We start from the raw sequence: 20,399 nt of genomic DNA, 5'->3' as shown, positions 1-20,399 counted from the left end.
GTAGAATTGAAGGCACTAAAACAAAATCAGGGAATATCTCTTTAAATTATGATTAAGTTACTTAGATAAGACTTATTGTCAATATTGAAATATGTTAATAATTAAATGGCAAAACAAAAAGCATAACCAAAAGCATTTCATTTTCAAAAAAATATGTAAAAGTTAAATACCGGACTAAAGTGCAAGTACTTAACTTAGTATGTTGCAGTATTATGTTACAAACTACTGCACTTGAGCAATTATATTCAGTTTTATTAACCCCCCCCCCCCCAAAAAAAAACCAGTTAAAGGACCGTAGAGGGTGTACTGTAGTAGGGCTAAAATGTAGCTAGCTACTTGGACAAAGTTTTGATGGTCCAACTGCTCACTAACAGCTAAGTCATTTGTTGAGTAGCTGATTCTAGTTTGTACATTATCAAATTTATTTTCTTGGTTCCAGTGTTTCCCCTCTAGCCTTAGCATGCTAGCTAGTGCTAGCCTACCTTTAACACTAGTTAACACTTAAGCTAGTAGTAGCCAAACTGTTAGTATGTTGTTTACATTTACAAACATTTGTTAGCCTGCTAAAACATTGGCAAGGGGCCGTGCTAATGGGCTGATGTTTTAGCATTTAAACAAACATTAGACAGCTAATGTTTGCAGAAATATTTATAAATAATAGCTTGCTAACAAACAGGAAACCAATGGCGTCAGTGTACCTTCAGGACAGGAATGCCCCTCCGTGGCAGTTACTTACCATAATTTAAATTTTCTGGCATCAAAGGCCTGTTATTTTTCACTCAGAAACTGAACTGTCTGGTAAAGATAAAGTAAAGATATCAAGACACACTTGGTGATGAGAACTGTAAAATGTAAAAAAAAAAAAAAGAAAAAAGATGCCTTTTTGGTTTTGAAAGTGTTATAAACTGGAACTGAACATGTATGTTTTGATGAGTATATTTGTAGTCACAGTTTGCATTTTATCTATAGCTGAAGCATTTGTTATAGATGATGACTGATGGACTTTGCGGTAAATTTATCCAGACATTGTGAGATCTGATCTGACAGCTGATAAAGATGACTTAGAACTATAATAACCTTTGGAATCTGTTGTGTGAATTTGTGTACATCTTTTGCTGCACTTAAGACCACCGCTGCTGAGCAACGGCAACATGGACACTCTCCAGTTCTCTGCGGTTCTCTCCACACAACAGTCTTCATATCATTACACAGATTAGTACTTACACCCACGCTGATATGGAAGTATTTACTGCCCTCCCGTGGTCAGACTGAGTCATTACAACACTACATTACTCGTGGGTCAGGGTTCACACTTTCTATTATTAGGATCAAATTCAAACTGAAATGGCTGTATGAATCCTAATATTCATTAGTTTACAACAACTTTTGTTACTGAGAGGAAACGTGACCGGATTCTGATTAGTTGCATTAGATAACAAAAACTAATAAAACGTGTTTATTGCAGAGATATCTGATTATTACATCAGGAGCTGGGAGGAGTTGAGCACAATGGAAATCCCCCCCTCCTCCTGGTTACTTCCTGGTTTGTTGTTGACGTCTCAGAGTCGTCTCGCATATTCGTCTCTCCGGTTAAAGGTAAAGCTTCCCCTCTTTTCCCTCTTTCATCTCGTCTTTATTCACTTTTTCTCTCAGCTCAGCCTCTACTGACACTAAATATTTGCGTGCCTCATTTAACAGCACGTGAAATCATGCTTGTGTTCACCTGTACAGGTGAGTCTGTGGCTATAGCTCTGACTCCGAGCACCTGACAGGTGTCCTGCCCGGTAAAATCAACAAACCGCTGTGAAAATCACAGGTACGAATCGGCAGATTTAGGGAGAGTTATTCACTGAACTCTAATGTGGTCATTTACTGTGGGTTTTTCTACACCGATACCCGCCGGTCTATTTTTACCGAGGAGGGAAGTGAAGTGGGCGGCGACTCCGCATGACCCGCCCGCCCACTCCTAAATGAAACACGAGCTTCATTCACTTAGAGACGATTCAGTCTAAAACTAGGGCCGGCGAGTTCCCCCATCTGATTCCAGGATGATGAAACTCTGTCCTCTTGCTTCCTCTCAACCCAGAAACATTCACTGGAAATAAACCACACTGATACTTTGCAGACACAGAGGTGTAGAAACAAACGCAACAAAACAAAACACCTGTGAGAGGAAGAAGCATCAAAAGGTAATGATATATTTCCATGATCTGATTTTATAGTTGGTGTTTTTCTTTCTTTCTTGACTGAAAGATGAAATGTGTTGCAGTATTGTACAATGAAAATAAGTAATTTAGGTTGCGTTCAGAAAAAAATGACATTAAAGCTTTGTCTTGTTTTGAACTCGTAAATCTATTTTTATCCTAAAACTCACAAGTCTTAGTGGTCCATCAAAGTCTAAGTCTGGCTCCAAATATTGAGTTTACTATCAAGTTTGACCCAAAAAAAACAAACCCAGCAAATTCTGACCAGAGTGTGATTTTGATCCTTCAGTCGTCAAAATGGTTTGAGATTAATTTTCTCTCAGTTGATTTACTGATGAATCACATTTTTCACAGATCAGAACAGGTCAGGAGAACAACGTGTACAACATATAATCACATTTAAGGCGCAAACTCCTCATCAAACAGAAACAGAACTGAAACTCTAAATAAGCCTTTTGGCAAAAACAAACACATGATCACTTCGCCTACAGCTTCTACTGCCTGACTTTAGATACTGGAGCTGAATTTATTTGTCCTTTGACAGGAAATGAAAGTATTTTTATAAAATCAGAAATGACCTTAAACAGTCAAGTTCCATGTTTTCAGACAACACCTGGAACTTTCTTTATTAATACTTAAGACCAAAATTGATTATCAAAAGAACTGATGATTAATTTTCTTCCAGTCGACTAACTGTTGCAGCTCTAGAAGAAACAATTAACTGAGAATGTTTCTATATTGTGTCAGTGTGTGAATTATACTATTACTCATGTTTAGGTTTTGTCTATTAAAATAAACATGATGCAGTTTTATTTTTTCACCACTAGGTGGTGCCAAATCATCACCAATGACCTTAATGGAGCCTGGAGTGAACCACATGAATCTTTATGAATAAAAGTGTAAATGTAATTTTTTTTTTTTTTTTTTTTAGATATAACACTGCAACTCAAACATTTCTACCACATGAAAACAGTCAGATGAGTGTTTTTAGTGTTTGTTGTCACAGCTCTGTTTGTTTTTTATTTCACTGACAGGAGTGTTGTACATCCATGAGGAGACGCCATGAGACTTCAGAGACAGCCCTCTTTAAAGACAGAGTAAGTCAATTCAATTTACTCTGGGGAAAACATAATCAGTTGGTAAAACTCTCAAGTTTTATCATCCCTGATGAAGTTGAAACCTGAGCCTCCCTCATCCTCTTGTCATCTCCAGGATCTTTCAGCCTGAACCAGAAGCTGAATATCGGCTAGATCCTGAGCTCAGCTGTTTGTCCTTGAAAAGCAAATCTGAACCTCTTCTGTTTAAAGATGCATTGCCCTGTTGTGAACAGAGGTGAGCTGTTGCTAACGTTCATGTTTTAAAGCAGGCTATCACCATAAAGTTGTTTAGTTCTGAATCCGGATCAGAGTCCTTGCAAAGAACCAAAGTAGACTGCAGTAAAGAACTACAGTAGAGTCCAGTTGGGTCTGAACGTTGCTGGTTTGTGTTAGATTTAGTTTAAACCTGATGGTTTTCTCACCAGCTTGTTTTCTCTCTGCTGAGTATTCCCATTGATCATAACTGTTTTCATCTTGTTCATTTACTATGGACTAACTAGACTAAGGAATAACTTTCCTTGTCTACATCTACAGCCTCCATCAGAGACCACAATCCTGTGAACCAGATCCTGGACCTGATCTGGAACCAAGCTGTGTGTCCTTGAAGAGCAAGGCTGAACCTCTTCTGTTTAAAGATGAACTCCCCTGTACTGAAGAAAGGTGAGCTGTTTAATTCACTGTTCATGCAGAATATTTTAATCTCTGGCTTAAAGACATGAATGTGACAGACGTAACGTGAGTTAATTCTTCATGATTCCTTTACAGAGTCGACCTGGAGAGCTCAGAGGAACAAAGTGGTCCGCCTGTACAGCAGGAGCAAACACAACTGGACTCCACATTTATGGTCTGTACATATAACAACTGCACTTTTTAGACCAGTGGGTTTTCAGTCTGTCCAACATTGATCCGATGTTTGGCTCAATGGTTTTAGTTTGATTGTGTCATTCATAAAGTATTCTGTTCCAGATGCTGGAGTTGAACATCATAACTTTTATGAAGAATGAGCTGAAGAAGATGCAGAAGGTTCTGAGTCCAGATTACCCAGAATGCTTAGAGAGCCAGAGGGAGGATGAGGAGGTGTTGGATGGTGAGGATAAAGAGCAGAGGAGGAGCAGCAGAGAAGCGTTTCTGAAGATCACACTAAACTTCCTGAGGACTATGAAGGAAGAGAAGCTGGCTGATTGTCTGCAGAGCAGTAAGAGGATTTCTTATATCCCTCTTCATTTCTGATCTTGGAAATATGTTTAATGTTTGATTTGAAAAATAATGATTGGTTAGTTGTCCCAGTCCAATCAAACCCCACAGAACATGGATTAAAAAATCAAGTCAAGTTCAGTCAGTTTGGTCAAACAGTTCAGAACACCTCAGCAAAAGCAAAAAAGGTTTTAAACTCAGATGTCCAGGATGCAGATACAAACCAAACCAGGAAATTCCAGAAAGACTATTTAATTATTTATTATTATGATTAAATCCACTGTGACCTTAATCGATTACATCTGATGAAGGTACCTTACACCTTGAGACACCTCATTGTCACTTTAAAGAACCTTTTAGACCTTCCTTTGGTAGGTATTAGGCTTCACATTTCAGTGTCTTTCTCAAGTTTAAAACCAAAAATCTCAAAATTTCAGTTGTATAACTAGTTTATCTAATTGGTCCCAGTCTACAAACAAGAAAGGCAGTATTTTTGGTTTCTGAATAAAGGAAGCAATAACATTTAAAGTTAAGTGGTCATATTTTCTTGGCTGTATAGTTTACAGTGTTATTTGTTCTTTCAGGATCTCCTGCTATGTGTCAGCTTAACCTCAAATCTAATCTGAAGGAGAAGTTCCAGTGTGTGTTTGAAGGGATCTCTAAAGCAGGAAACCCAACGCTTCTGAATCAGATCTACACAGAGCTCTACATCACAGAGGGAGGGACTGGAGACGTCAATGATGAACATGAGGTCAGACAGATTGAAACAGCATCCAGGAAACCAGACAGACCAGAGAGAACAATCAGACAAGAGGACATCTTTAAACCCTCTCCTGGAAGAGATGAACCAGTCAGAACAGTGATGACAAAGGGAGTGGCTGGCATTGGGAAAACAGTCTTAACACAGAAGTTCACTTTGGACTGGGCTGAAGACAAAGCCAACAAGGACATACAGTTCACATTTCCATTCACTTTCAGAGAACTGAACGTGCTGAGAGAGAAAAAGTTGAGCTTGGTGCAACTTGTTCATCATTTCTTTAATGAAACCAAAAAAGCAGGAATCTGCAGGTTTGAAGAGTACCAGGTCGTATTCATCTTTGACGGTCTGGATGAGTGTCGGCTTCCTCTGGATTTTCACAACAATGAGATCCTGACTGATGTTACAGAGTCCACCTCAGTGGATGTGCTGCTGACAAACCTCATCAGGGGGAAACTGCTTCCCTCTGCTCGCCTCTGGATAACCACACGACCTGCAGCAGCCAATCAGATCCCAGGTGAGTGTGTTGACATGGCAACAGAAGTCAGAGGGTTCACTGACCCACAGAAGGAGGAGTACTTCAGGAAGAGATTCACAGATGAGAAGCTAGCTAAGAAAATCATCTCTCACATCAAGACATCACGAAGCCTCTACATCATGTGCCACATCCCGGTCTTCTGCTGGATCACTGCTACAGTTCTGGAGGATGTGTTGAAAACCAGAGAGGGAGGAGAGCTGCCCAAGACCCTGACTGAGATGTACATCCACTTCCTGGTGGTTCAGTCCAAACTGAAGAACGTTAAATATGATGGAGGATCTGAGACAGATCAACACTGGAGTCCAGAGAACAGAAAGATGATTGAGTCTCTGGGAAAACTGGCTTTTGAGCAGCTACAAAAAGGAAACCTGATTTTTTATGAATCAGACCTGACAGAGTGTGACATTGATATCAAAGCAGCCTCAAAGTACTCAGGGGTGTTCACACAGATCTTTAAAGAGGAGAGAGGACTGTACCAGGACAAGGTGTTCTGCTTCGTCCATCTGAGTGTTCAGGAGTTTCTAGCTGCTCTTCATGTCCATCTGACCTTCATCAGCTCTGGAGTCAATCTGCTGTCAGAAAACAAGTCAACCTTCCAGAAGTCTGAAACAAGAAGCAGTGAATATGCACAGACTCACTTCTATCAGAGTGCTGTGGACAAGGCCTTACAGAGTCCAAATGGACACTTGGACTTGTTCCTCCGCTTCCTCCTTGGTCTCTCACTGCAGACAAATCAGACTCTCCTACGAGGTCTGCTGAAACAGACAGGAAGTGACCCAGAGACTGATCAGGGAACAATCCAGTACATCAAGAAGAAGATCGAGGAGAACCCCTGTCCAGAAAGAAGCATCAACCTGTTCCACTGTCTGAATGAACTGAATGACAGTTCTCTAGTGGAGGACATCCAACAGTACCTGAGGTCAGGAAGTCTTTCCACAGATAAACTCTCTCCTGCTCAGTGGTCAGCTCTGGTCTTCATCTTACTGTCATCAGAAAAAGATCTGGATGTGTTTGACCTGAAGAAATACTCTGCTTCGGAGGAGGCTCTTCTGAGGCTGCTGCCAGTGGTCAAAGCCTCCAAGAAAGCTTTGTAAGTGTGTGGAAATTTGCATTTATCCCAGAGTGCCTTAAATGTGGTAATACTGATTCAAATAGATGAATTTCCTTTCATGTTTTCTGTTATTATTTCCTCCTCAGGCTGAGTGGCTGCAACCTCTCAGGGAGAAGCTGTGAAGCTCTGTCCTCAGTTCTCAGCTCCCAGTCCTCTAGTCTGAGAGAGCTGGACCTGAGTAACAATGACCTGCAGGATTCAGGAGTGAAGTTGTTGTTTCCTGGTCTGGAGATGTCAACAATGTACACTGGGAATCTCTCAGGTCAGACCAGTTCTCCCTGTTTTTTTTTTTTTTTTTACTGTGCTGGTTGGATTGATTTACTTGTCTCAAAATGTCCCAGTCATAATGTTAGAATCACTGCAGAGATCTGACATGTAAGGCCTATACTTATTAATTTTTTAATAGGTTTGTCTCCAAAATCATCACCTTTTTGCGGTTTTGTTATCTTACTGATAGCCTGTTCTGTGGTGTGATACACCTAAACATATAGGTAAAAACTATATCTATTATCTGCTGCTGTAATACAGCTGTCAGGGGTCACAGGGACACAGCCACAATAAAGTGGCGATTCTTGGAGGGGTCAGGTAAAACAATATACAAATGATATACTTTATTTGACCAAAACTGAATTGAGGCATTAATTTCAAGCATTTCTTGAATTTACTAATACCACTTAGTTAAGAATCAGGGAGTTATGTAGTTGTTATAGCCACTGGTAAAACAATATGCTGCTGGGATGCTTTTATGTGTGACTAAATTTACTTTTATTTTTTACTTCAAGCACTGTTGGATTTGATTGATACTTTTGGCAATTTCAAGTCTCTACAAAGTTGTAAGATGTAATACACTAGTATTTGCTATATGTGTTGTTTGTATATTTGCAGGCTGTCAGGCTGCCTGATCACAGAGGAAGGCTGTGTCTCTCTGGCCTCAGCTCTGAGTTCCAATCCCTCCATCTGAGAGAGGTGGACCTGAGCTACAATCACATAGGGGACTTAGGAGTAAAGCTGCTGTCTCAGGATCCATGCTTGAGACTTGACGATCTCAGGTTAGAAATTTATGCTGTCAAGAATAGTGTGGACACATTGAACATAACAAAGAGAAACTGTTTTTTCTGACTTCATGTTATTACCCCCCTCTTATCTTTCAGAGTTGACCCCAAAGGAGTCCAGTGGTTGCAACCAGGTTTGAGGAAGTGTAAGTGTGCTTTTTGTTGTTGCTGTGATTAAAATGGTTCCCCAAAGCTGGGCTAACTTTTGTTATCCAATTTTCACTTGACTTTTGGATCGCTGATTTCATTAATAACCAGAAACTGTTAATGATTGCTTGTCGTTCTCTCAATCAGATTTCTGTCAGCTCACACTGGACCCAAACACAGCACACAAATTCCTCAAACTGTCCGAAAGCAACAAAAGGTGACCGATCTGAGGAAAGAGCACCCATATCCTTATCACCCAGACAGATTTGACTACTGGCCCCAGGTCCTGTGTGAAAATGGTCTGACTCGTCGCTGTTACTGGGAGGTTGAGTGGGTTGGAAAGGTTTATATCGCAGTGAGTTACAGAGGAATTGGAAGGCATGGAGACAGTGATGGCTCTAAGTTTGGAGGGAACGATCAGTCCTGGTGTCTGACCTGCACTGATGGGGGATACAATGCCTGGCACAACAACAGTGGGACCCCATCCCTCTTCCCTCCCCCTCGTGTGTCTCTAACAGAGTAGGAGTGTATGTGGACTGTCCTGCTGGGATTCTGTCCTTCTACAGAGTCTCCTCCGACACATTGATCCACCTCCACACTTTCAACGCCACATTCACTGAACCTCTTCATCCTGGGTTTGGGTACGGGGTGAAGTTAAACTCCTCAGCATTTCTGTGCCCACTGTAGACCAGGACCAGTTGTAGCCAGAAATCTTAATGTGGTTCCATTAAGACAGGGACACAAATAACGACTGTTGAGCCGAGAATAAATATGATTTGGGCGTGATGATTGATGGGACCATATTGGACACAAAATCATATGGAGTGTGGTATGTTAAGATTCTATTGATCTGATCTGAGCTCTGAGAACCCCCTTTGGAGTCACGTTTGATGTAGACTGTCTTTTCTGGACCCTCTAGATGACCTGGAGAAGAGATGATGTAAGTCCAATGTTTACATATCTTAAACCTGCTAACGATTAATGCGCTACAGTAGAAAAGTTTTTGATGGTAGAAAAATACGTTGGCATTTTTTTTTTCTGCCATATGACTTAACTTGGAAGTCTGCACTATACTTAAATTTATATTAAGTGGATGATATAGTAGTGTTCAGTTCAATGAACAGTGCCTCCAGTGGTCAGTGAGTAACTGCAACATATTAGCTGACAGTATGTTACTTAAACTTGACATTACGCCTCTGTTTGCAGTCAATAAGTGTTTCCTTGTGTTGCATGTTTGTTAACTTTTGTGATATGAGTAAAAGAACAAGTAAATACAATGTACCTCACTAGTGTTAATGAAGCTATTTTGATTACTGATAAATGTAATTGTAACTCAGTTGGCAGATGACTTCATTATACTCCCCAAGAGTTTATATTCCTGTTAGTTATTAAATATTAATGTAAATTTAAATATATACTGGCAATTTACTTTGAGTTTTACATCTAAGTCCATTTTACACCCAAGATCTCTTGTGTTAGTCATGGGTACAACTTGTACTACATGTCCTGGACAAATAAAGATATATAAAAAAAGAATGTCTATGAGTCGTTTGTACAGTTAAATAGTTTCTTCAGATATTATAATTAAATTGGAGCTGTGAATCTGTAAATTACTCCCAAAAGATTATTTTACACCTGACAAATTAAAGAAATACCTGAATAAACTGTTACATACAAACTTGAAAAGATCACAAACACCTACCCCCCCCCCCCCCCCGCACAGTGGACTTTCCCTGGCGTTGTACGTTCCAACCCCCCTACTGTATAAATACCGTTGGTATCCTCCACATCCTGTTTGCCAGTCGGTCCTTCCACCAGGCGCCGGTAAGAATCGGAGCGCACGGAACAAATATTTGGTAAGTGCTGCTTAAAATATCAACACATTAATTACAATTTCAGTGTTTCTGTGTGTTCAATGTGTCAGTGCAGTTTTTTTCGTTGTTAAAAAGTGATTTAAGGCAAAACGTGATTCTTTCCTTCGCTAATTTTGTACGCTTTAGCTTAGCTAGCATCATAGCCTAGCCTAGCTACACTTGTTTTTAGCCTAGCCTAGCTACACCTATTTGTAGCCTAGCTTAACCCAGCCACTCGTGCTTCCAGTCTTTCTGTTATGGGAAAGTTAAGAAAAACATTTGTGATTTTTCTCCAAAAGCCAAACTGTTCTTCACAAAGATAGAGAAGGCCAGTTTTTACCCTCGAATTTAACCCTTGAACCAGTTCAGTACTGTCTGATTAGTCCATACTGGCTTATGATACTGACGGTCTTGTGAAAGATTTAACGTACATTTGCACAATCTTAAGGGTTTTTGTTATTTTTGTCGGCGTTAGCTCCGATCCACAGTTGCCTGTGTCATTGTGCTTAATAAAAGTTGTGTCGAAACCAGCTGGCGTCTCCTAACATTGTGACTCTGTGCCCCTCCACAATGTATGAGCTGAGATTACAGTTAGAAATCATTACACCAAACTTTAAGCTTTTAAAGTCAAAGTTATGCTTTCAGATTTGTGTTACATTGCTTTTCTCTTTTAGTACAGTCAAGTTTTATTTGTAATTGTCAAGGTGTTACTGTTTAGTTTTCACTGTTGTGTTCTCCTACACTGTGTGGGTTTTAGTGGTAAAAAGTTGCCATTACTATTTTCTTTTAGTGTGCTAATCAAGTGTTGTACTTGTGTTTTCCAGATATATTTGTTCAGCTGCTGCAGATTGGACAGACACCAACATCACCTTACACACCAACAGGTATGTGTCCAAAATATTTACCCAGTTTGAAAAATATATGTTGATGAATTGCTGTTGCTGAATTATTTATGTCAGCAATCACCTTCTGTCATTTAGTGTCACTGGGTAAATTCCAGCTCAAACCTTGGTATTTAATGGATTTAATAAGAACTGATTATTCTTGCCTATTAAATCAGAAAAAAGTACCAACTGTAATCGCTCAGAGCTCAAGGTGACGTTCTCAGATGTCTTCTTTCTCTTAATCAACAGTATTTACTATTTATCATATGACAAAGAAAACTTAAATTCTCACCTCTCAAGCCTTCAAGTCTTAAAGCAAATATTTGGCATTCTTGGTTTAAAAAAATATACATCTGAATTGTTGTCAATGTTTTGTCTGAAGACAAATTGACTGTGGCTCTCCTCACCTTCTCACCAGACAATATCAAATACATTAGAACCAACCAATGCTAAATTTTGTGTCTTGGATTGTTATTGTCAAGGATCAGTCAAAATAGTGCTGAAAAATATCTTAACTTCAGTTTGATTGTACATGATCTGAAATTCTTAATTATGTGTATGTGCTAGACACACCAGACTACACCATACAAAACAATATCAATTCTATGAGTAAAATATTGTAGTAAGTCGTTCATAAGTGTATTAACTTTAATTGTTAGTCAGAGTATGATTTAAAAATTTCTTTATAGTATATAACAGCCAGTTCTACACTTACTTTTATTAATTAATTTTATTAATTTTTCACGTAAGCTGCTGTTAAGAACTTCCTAAATTTGGTTATTCATTAAACAAAAACAACACAAAACAAAGACATTTTAAATATGTATTAAGAAGAAGGTTGAATTTTATATAAATGTTTGCTTCAGTGATTAGCTGATAGACAAACAATTAATAATCATTTTACTTTTTCCCAAATATTTGTTGTTTTTTGGTTCTTCAGGAGGTGATGACAGTCAACTGTGCATTTTCTGAAACAGCCTCTAATGTTTGTTAAATGTTCCTTTTTCAGCTGTAATGTTGAATTACACATTGAGTTACATTTCTCTGTGTTTTCATGGTTAAACTGTTGATGAGAAATAAGTAGTAGTGTATTAATCATTTTCCTTTGTGTGATCTCCTCCAGGTGTCACCACCGTCCATGACGTCGTCCACGATTGCCAAAACGTTGTCCATGACTGGCGAGACCTGGTCCATGATCGCAGAGACTATGTCAAGCATCAGAAACCATCAAAAAATGCCATAATATGGTAAGGCATAAAAATGTTTTGTTAAAATGTTCTGGTTCAGCTGTAATGTTGAATATTTATCTGCGATTTCATGGTTAAACTGTTGATGAGGAATAGGTAGTAGCGTATTGATCATTTTCCTTCATATGTTTCTCTTTCCTCCAGGTGTCACTGCTTCCTCCACAACATCATCCACAATCGCAGAGACATGGTCCATGATCAGAGAGACATTGTTGAGGATGAGGGAGACATTGTCCATATTGTAGAGACCTTTTCAAAAATGAGAGAGACGTTGTCTGCAATCAGAGACACTGCCCATGTTCGGAGAGACCTTGTCCATGATCTCAGAGTGCCCTCGTACAATGAAGACATTCTTTGAGACCAGGACAGAGTCCTCCAGGTAATTCACAAACACATTTACATCAACTGTCCAACACAGAGCACTGACAAACTGTTTATGCTCAGTATTTTATCTACAGTCTGAATAGTTCATAATTTGTCACAAAATAGACTTAACCCATTAATGACGTTTATTTACATAGTTCATGTAAGAACAGTTCTAAGAAAAAAAGGAATTTAAGGAACTATCTTAAAGCAGCCATCTTAATTTTGTTTTCCACAGATACAGATATTTGATATTTGTTTGTCCTTTTGTTTTGGCATTTTGCTATTTCAAACAGCGCAATATTAGACTCAAATTGAATCTATTGCTGTGTATATAGTCATGCTAAATACTGCTCATATTGTATATAATTTTTATATTCTATATATATATTAATTGTACTATTTTTGCTGCTGCAACACTGAATTTGCCCACTGAAGGACTAATAGAGGATTATCTTACTCTTACACAAATAAATAGTTCTGAGCACTGAATATTTTGCCAGTGTGTTTAATATTGTACAAAAGTAAATATTTTTAGCCAGAGGTTAGGGTTAGGCTTACAGTTTTTAGCTACTTTTAGCCAGAGACAGAGCCTGCAGAGACAGAATATGTTTATCACAAAAACTGTTCAAGTCCTGAAACTTTATTAAAAATAGAATTGAAGAACTAAAATGTTTAATAATCCCTCAAATACCTCTATTACTACATATAACTTTTCCTATTCTTACTGCTTGTGATATTACAAATCACCTCTTAGATTTGAGAGACAGCATGGCATTTTCTGAGATTGAACACATAGTAAGGCATGTTTTGACTATTTTTGATGCCATACCATACTATGACATTTTTTTTGACCATTTATCATGCTCTATTATAGTATGACCTTTTTTGACACCATATACTGTAACAGTTTTTTGATGGTTTTGTTCATATTTTTTTTGTGTTGTCATATATCATCTTGTTTTATACCTTGTTTATATCATATCTTTTTAAATTTTTGCTTCTGTACCACTGACTTTTTTTTCGCTGATTATCTTAGTCTTACTCAAATAAATACTTCTGAACATGAAATCTGTCATGGAGTCTGTTTAATAGTTTGAAAGTGAATATTTCTAGCCAGGGGCCAGTTATAGCTGGAGGTTAGGGTTAGCCACCATTAGCCAGAGATTAGTGTTAGGTTACAGTTTTGTTTTTTAAACCACTTGTAGCTGGAGGTTAGGGTTAGGGTTATGGCTTTTAAACACCATTATCCAGAGGCTAGGGTTAGACACCATTAGCCAGAGGTTAGGGTTAGGGTTACAGTCTTTTAAAGCACTTGTAGCTGTAGGTTAGGGTTAGGGTTATGGCTTTTAAACACCATTAGCCAGAGGCTAGGGTTAGGGTTATGGCTTTTAAACACCATTAGCCAGAGGCTAGGGTTAGGGTTATGGCTTTTAGACACCATTAGCCAGAGGTTAGGGTTAGGGTTACAATCTTTTAAACCACTTGTAGCTGGAGGTTAGGGTTAGGGTTATGGCTTTTAGACACTGTGTTAGCCAGAGGTTAGGGTTAGGGTTACAGTTTTTTAGCCACTTAAAGCCAGAGGTTAGGGTTAGGGTTAGGGTTAGGGTTATGGCTTTTAGACACCATTAGCCAGAGGTTAGGGTTAGGGTTACAATCTTTTAAACCACTTGTAGCTGTAGGTTAGGGTTAGGGTTATGGCTTTTAAACACCATTAGCCAGAGGCTAGGGTTATGGTTATGGCTTTTAGACACATTAGCCAGAGATTAGGGTTAGGGTTACAATCTTTTAAACCATTTGTAGCTGGAGGTTAGGGTTAGGGTTATGGCTTTTAGACACCATTAGCCAGAGGTTAGGGTTAGGGTTACAGTTTTTTAGCCACTTAAAGCCAGAGGTTAGGGTTAGGGTTACAGCCTTTTAAACCACTTGTAGCTGGAGGTTAGGGTTAGGGTTATGGCTTTTAAACACCATTATCCAGAGGCTAGGGTTAGACACCATTAGCCAGAGGTTAGGGTTAGGGTTACAGTCTTTTAAAGCACTTGTAGCTGTAGGTTAGGGTTAGGGTTATGGCTTTTAAACACCATTAGCCAGAGGCTAGGGTTAGGGTTATGGCTTTTAAACACCATTAGCCAGAGGCTAGGGTTAGGGTTAGGGTTAGGGTTATGGCTTTTAGACACCATTAGCCAGAGGTTAGGGTTAGGGTTAGGGTTATGGCTTTTAGACACCATTAGCCAGAGGTTAGGGTTAGGGTTACAATCTTTTAAACCACTTGTAGCTGGAGGTTAGGGTTAGGGTTATGGCTTTTAGACACTGTGTTAGCCAGAGGTTAGGGTTAGGGTTACAGTTTTTTAGCCACTTAAAGCCAGAGGTTAGGGTTAGGGTTAGGGTTATGGCTTTTAGACACCATTAGCCAGAGGTTAGGGTTAGGGTTACAATCTTTTAAACCACTTGTAGCTGTAGGTTAGGGTTAGGGTTATGGCTTTTAAACACCATTAGCCAGAGGCTAGGGTTATGGTTATGGCTTTTAGACACCATTAGCCAGAGGTTAGGGTTAGGGTTAGAGTTTTTTAGCCACTTAAAGCCAGAGGTTAGGGTTAGGGTTACAGCCTTTTAAACCACTTGTAGCTGGAGGTTAGGGTTAGGGTTATGGCTTTTAAACACCATTATCCAGAGGCTAGGGTTAGACACCATTAGCCAGAGATTAGGGTTAGGGTTACAGCCTTTTAAACCACTTGTAGCTGGAGGTTAGGGTTGTGGCTTTTAGCCAGAGATTTTATTCTCAATTATACATTTAAATTGCAAGCTGCAAGTAGACAATAGTAGGCATTTTTGCATTACAAAATCAATTTGTGATATTAGCTTGAAAATAGACAAACTCAAACGTGAAGATACAAAGCTTTATTGAGTCTGTTCTACACAACATTTAACAAACCACAGCAAAGACAGACAATGTTTAACCAGACACTTTTATTCTCTCACCCCATATATAATGGAGCACGTCAGGATACTTATACATCTCAAAACATCTTTAAGAACATTTGACTACTTTAGTTGTCCTCTTCAGGTGATGTGGTCTTCTCCTCCTCCTCCTCCTGCAGAGACAGAACATGTTAGTCACAAAAACTGTCCAAAGCTTCAAGTCCCGTAACTTAAAATTGAAGAAGAATAATACCTCTATTACTACATGTAACTCTTCCTGTCGTCGACATTGAACACACAGTATACTATGACATTTTTGGATCCGTTTTTGATGCCATACTATACTATGACATTTTTTGATGGTTTTTGACGCCATACTATACTATGACATTTTTGGACCGTTTTTGATGCCATACTATACTATGACATTTTTTGGATGGTTTTTGATGCCATACTATACTATGACATTTTTTGACCGTTTTTGATGCCATACTATACTATGACATTTTTTGGTGGTTTTTGACGCCATACTATACTATACTATGACATTTTTTGGATGGTTTTTGATCGCCATACTATACTATGACATTTTTGGATGATTTTTGATGCCATACTATACTATGACATTTTTTGACAGTTTTTGATGCCATACTATACTATGACCATTTTTTGGTGGTTTTTGACGCCATACTATACTATGACATTTTTTGACCAATTTTCAGGCCTTACTATACTATGACATTTTTTGGTGGTTTTAGACGCCATACTATACTATGACATTTTTTGGTGGTTTTTGACACCATACTATACTATGACATTTTTGGACTGTTTTTGACACCATACTATACTATGACATTTTTTGACCGTTTTTGATGCCATACTATACTATGACATTTTTTGATGGTTTTTGATGCCATACTATACTATGACATTTTTTGGTGGTTTTTGATGCCATATCTATACTATGACATTTTTTGGTGGTTTTTGACACCATACTATACTATGACTTTTTTTTACCATTTTTGACGCCATACTATACTATGACATTTTTTATGGTTTTTGACACCATATCATATTATAACATTTTTTGACCAATTTTCATGTCTTACTATACTATGACATTTTTTCATGGTCTTTGACGCCATCTTTATGCCCCACTTTTCTAAGAAATTTTGATGCCTTCATCTAGTATGAGATTACTTTGACTATCACATCTTGCTTGTAATATTGCTGATTACTATTATATTGCTATTAATACAGAATCTTTACATATTATTTTAATATTGCAGATTACTTCCATTATTATACTTTTCTGATAAACTGAACACTGAAGATAAACAATTTAATGTCAGCGTGCTGTGTTGTGTTTGATGTAAAGCTGTTTGTGAATTACCTGGAGGTCTGTGTCCTGGCCTCAAAGAACTTCTTCATTGTACGAAGACACTCTGTGATCGCAGACAATGTCTTTGGGATTGTGGACGATGTCTCAGAGATCAGAGATCTACAATCGTGGACGATGTTGTGGACGAAGTGGTGACATGTGGAGGAAAGAGAAACATATGAAGGAAAATGATCAATACACAACTACCTTTTCCTCGACAGTTTAACCATTAAAACACAGATAAACATTCACCATTACAGCTGAACCAGAACATCTGATGGTTTTACATGCCTTAGTATGACGACATTTAAAAAAAAATTTTTATGCTTTACTGTGGCGTTTTTGGACATTTACGACCACATAGTATACTGTGGCATTATTTATCTCTTATTATAAGATGACATTTTTACTCCTTTTTTGGATTACAATTACTTCTGCATTGCTTTTATATTACAGAATTACTGTTTCTACTAATATTTTTTGCTGCGTGGGGCACACACAATTTAGTAATAACCTACTGTACAATGAAAATAAAGCCTATTCTATTCTATTCTATTACTTTTACCATTACATATTACTTTTCTTGTTACGTATTACTTTTAATGTCGTAGACTACACCTAGTAACACGTTACTTTGACTATCACATCTTATTTCTGATATTACTAATTACCTTTACATTACTTCTATTGATGCAAATTACATCTATAATTATACTTTGCTGATATACAGTATTGAATACTGTAGATAGACAGTTTAATGTCAGTGCTCTGTGCTGGACAGTTGACATAAAGCTATGTGTGAATTACCTGGAGGCCTCTGTCCTGGTCTCAAAGAGCTGCTTCTTGTACGAAAACACTGTGTGATCGTGGACTACGTCTCTGTGATCGCGGACAATGTCTCTGAGATTATGGACAATATCTCTGCGACCATGGGCAATGTCTTTGTGATCGTGGACGATGTCTCGGAGATCATAGACGATGTCTCTGTGATCATCGACAATGCCTCTATGATCGCGGTCATGCCGTCGAATCGAGGAACCACAGTGTCTCTACCGATTCTTGCGCAGAGCTCTGCGAAGCATTGGACAATGTCTCTGATCATGGACAACGTCTCTCTCGTCTTTGACAAGGTCTCTGCGATCGTGGACAATGTCTCTGATCGTGGACAATGTCTCCCTCATCCTCAACAATGTCTCTCCGATCATGGACCATGTCTCTGCAATCGTGGACGATGTTGTGGACAAGGTGGTGACACCTGGAGGAAATCAAAGAGAAACATATGAAGGAAAATGATCAATACGCTACTACCTATTCCTCAACAGTTTAACCATGAAAACACAGATAAACATTCACTATTACAGCTGAACCAGAACATCTGATGGTTTTACATGCCTTAGTATAATGACATTTTTTGCCTTACTCTACAATGACATTTTTGGACATTTTTGACCACATACTATACTGTGGCATTTTTGATCTCTTATTATAACATGGCATTTTTACTTTTTTTTCAGATTACAATTACTTCTGCTCTGCTTTTATATTACAGAATTACTGTTTCCACTAATATTACATTACTTTTACCATTACGTATAATTTTTCTTGTTACATATTACTTCTAAATTTACTGTTGACTTTTAATGTTGTAAACTACATCTAGTAACACATTACTTTGACTATCACATCTTACTTCTGATATTGCTAATTACTTTTACATTACTTCTATTAATACAAATTACTTAAACATTACTTTTATTTAGCAGATTACTTCTATGATTATGCTTTGCTGATATACAGTATTGAATACAGAAGATAACCAGTTTAATGTCAGTGCTCTGTGTTGGACAGTTGATGTGAAGGTGTTTGTGAATTACCTGGAGGCCTCTGTCCTGTTCTCAAAGAACTTCTTCATTGTACGAAGACTCTCCGTGATCGTGGACTACGTCTCTGTGATCGCGGACAATGTCTCTGAGATTATGGACAAAGTCTCTGCGATCATTGACAATGTCTCTGAACGCCGGCAATGCCGACTAATCGGGGACCGAGTCACCACGAGTCATGGACAATGTCTCTGATCGTGAACAATGTCTCCCTCATCCTCAACAATGTCTCTCCGATCGTGGACCATGTCTTTGCGATCGTGGACGATGTCTCAGCGATTGTGGACTACGTCTCTGTGATCGCGGACAATGTCTCTGAGATTATGGACAATATCTCTGCGACCATGGGCAATGTCTTTGTGATCGTGGACGATGTCTCGGAGATCATAGACGGTGTCTCTGTGATCATCGACAATGCCTCTATGATCGCGGTCATGCCGTCGAATCGAGGAACCACAGTGTCTCTACCGATTCTTGCGCAGAGCTCTGCGAAGCATTGGACAATGTCTCTGATCATGGACAACGTCTCTCTCGTCTTTGACAAGGTCTCTGTGATCGTGGACAATGTTTCTGATCGTGGACAATGTCTCCCTCATCCTCAACAATGTCTCTCCGATCATGGACCATGTCTCTGCAATCGTGGACGATGTTGTGGACAAAGTGGTGACACCTGGAGGAAATCAAAGAGAAACATATGAAAGAAAATGATCAATACGCTACTACCGATTCCTCAACAGTTTAACCATGAAAACACAGATAAACATTCACCATTACAGCTGAACCAGAACATCTGATGGTTTTACATGCCTTAGTATAATGACATTTTTTTGCCTTACTCTACAATGACATTTTTGGACATTTTTGACCACATACTATACTGTGGCATTTTTGATCTCTTATTATAACATGGCATTTTTACTTTTTCTTTTTAGATTACAATTACTTCTGCTCTGCTTTTATATTACAGAATTACTGTTTCCACTAATATTACATTACTTTTACCATTACGTAAAATTTTTCTTGTTACATATTACTTCTAAATTTACTGTTGGCTTTTAATGTTGTAAACTACATCTAGTAACACATTACTTTGACTATCACATCTTACTTCTGATATTGCTAATTACTTTTACATTACTTCTATTAATACAAATTACTTAAACATTACTTTTATATAGCAGATTACTTCTATGATTATGCTTTGCTGATATACAGTATTGAATACGGAAGATAACCAGTTTAATGTCAGTGCTCTGTGTTGGACAGTTGATGTGAAGGTGTTTGTGAATTACCTGGAGGCCTCTGTCCTGGTCTCAATGAACTTCTTCATTGTACGAAGACTCTCCGTGATTGTGGACTATGTCTCTGTGATCGCGGACAATGTCTCTGAGATTATGGACAAAGTCTCTGCGATCATTGACAATGTCTCTGAACGCCGGCAATGCCGACTAATCGGGGACCGAGTCACCACGAGTCATGGACAATGTCTCTGATCGTGAACAATGTCTCCCTCATCCTCAACAATGTCTCTCCGACCGTGGACCATGTCTTTGCGATCGTGGACGATGTCTCAGCGATTGTGGACTACGTCTCAAGTGATCGCGGACAATGTCTCTGAGATTATGGACAATATCTCTGCGACCATGGGCAATGTCTTTGTGATCGTGGACGATGTCTCGGAGATCATAGACGATGTCTCTGTGATCATCGACAATGCCTCTATGATCGCGGTCATGCCGTCGAATCGAGGAACCACAGTGTCTCTACCGATT

The 20,399-nt window shown here is 38.7% G+C and overlaps 1 long non-coding RNA gene and 1 pseudogene across 1 annotated transcript; both read left to right on the top strand.

The window, feature by feature from the left end:
• Positions 1-2,479: 2,479 nt before the first annotated feature.
• Positions 2,480-9,636, top strand: LOC108901165 (NLR family CARD domain-containing protein 3-like; annotated as a pseudogene).
• Positions 9,637-9,898: 262 nt separating this feature from the next.
• On the top strand, positions 9,899-13,505 carry LOC108901149 (uncharacterized). Its single transcript, XR_001963844.2, has 4 exons — positions 9,899-9,956; positions 10,778-10,837; positions 11,961-12,084; positions 12,229-13,505. It is a non-coding gene; the product is annotated as an uncharacterized LOC108901149 (long non-coding RNA).
• Positions 13,506-20,399: the final 6,894 nt, after the last annotated feature.

The sequence above is a fragment of the Lates calcarifer genome, linkage group LG9 (genome assembly GCF_001640805.2).
Source record: "Lates calcarifer isolate ASB-BC8 linkage group LG9, TLL_Latcal_v3, whole genome shotgun sequence".
Lineage (NCBI taxonomy): Eukaryota > Metazoa > Chordata > Actinopteri > Centropomidae > Lates > Lates calcarifer.
Note: the sequence above shows the minus strand (reverse complement) of the source record. Positions and strands in the feature narration are given on the sequence as shown.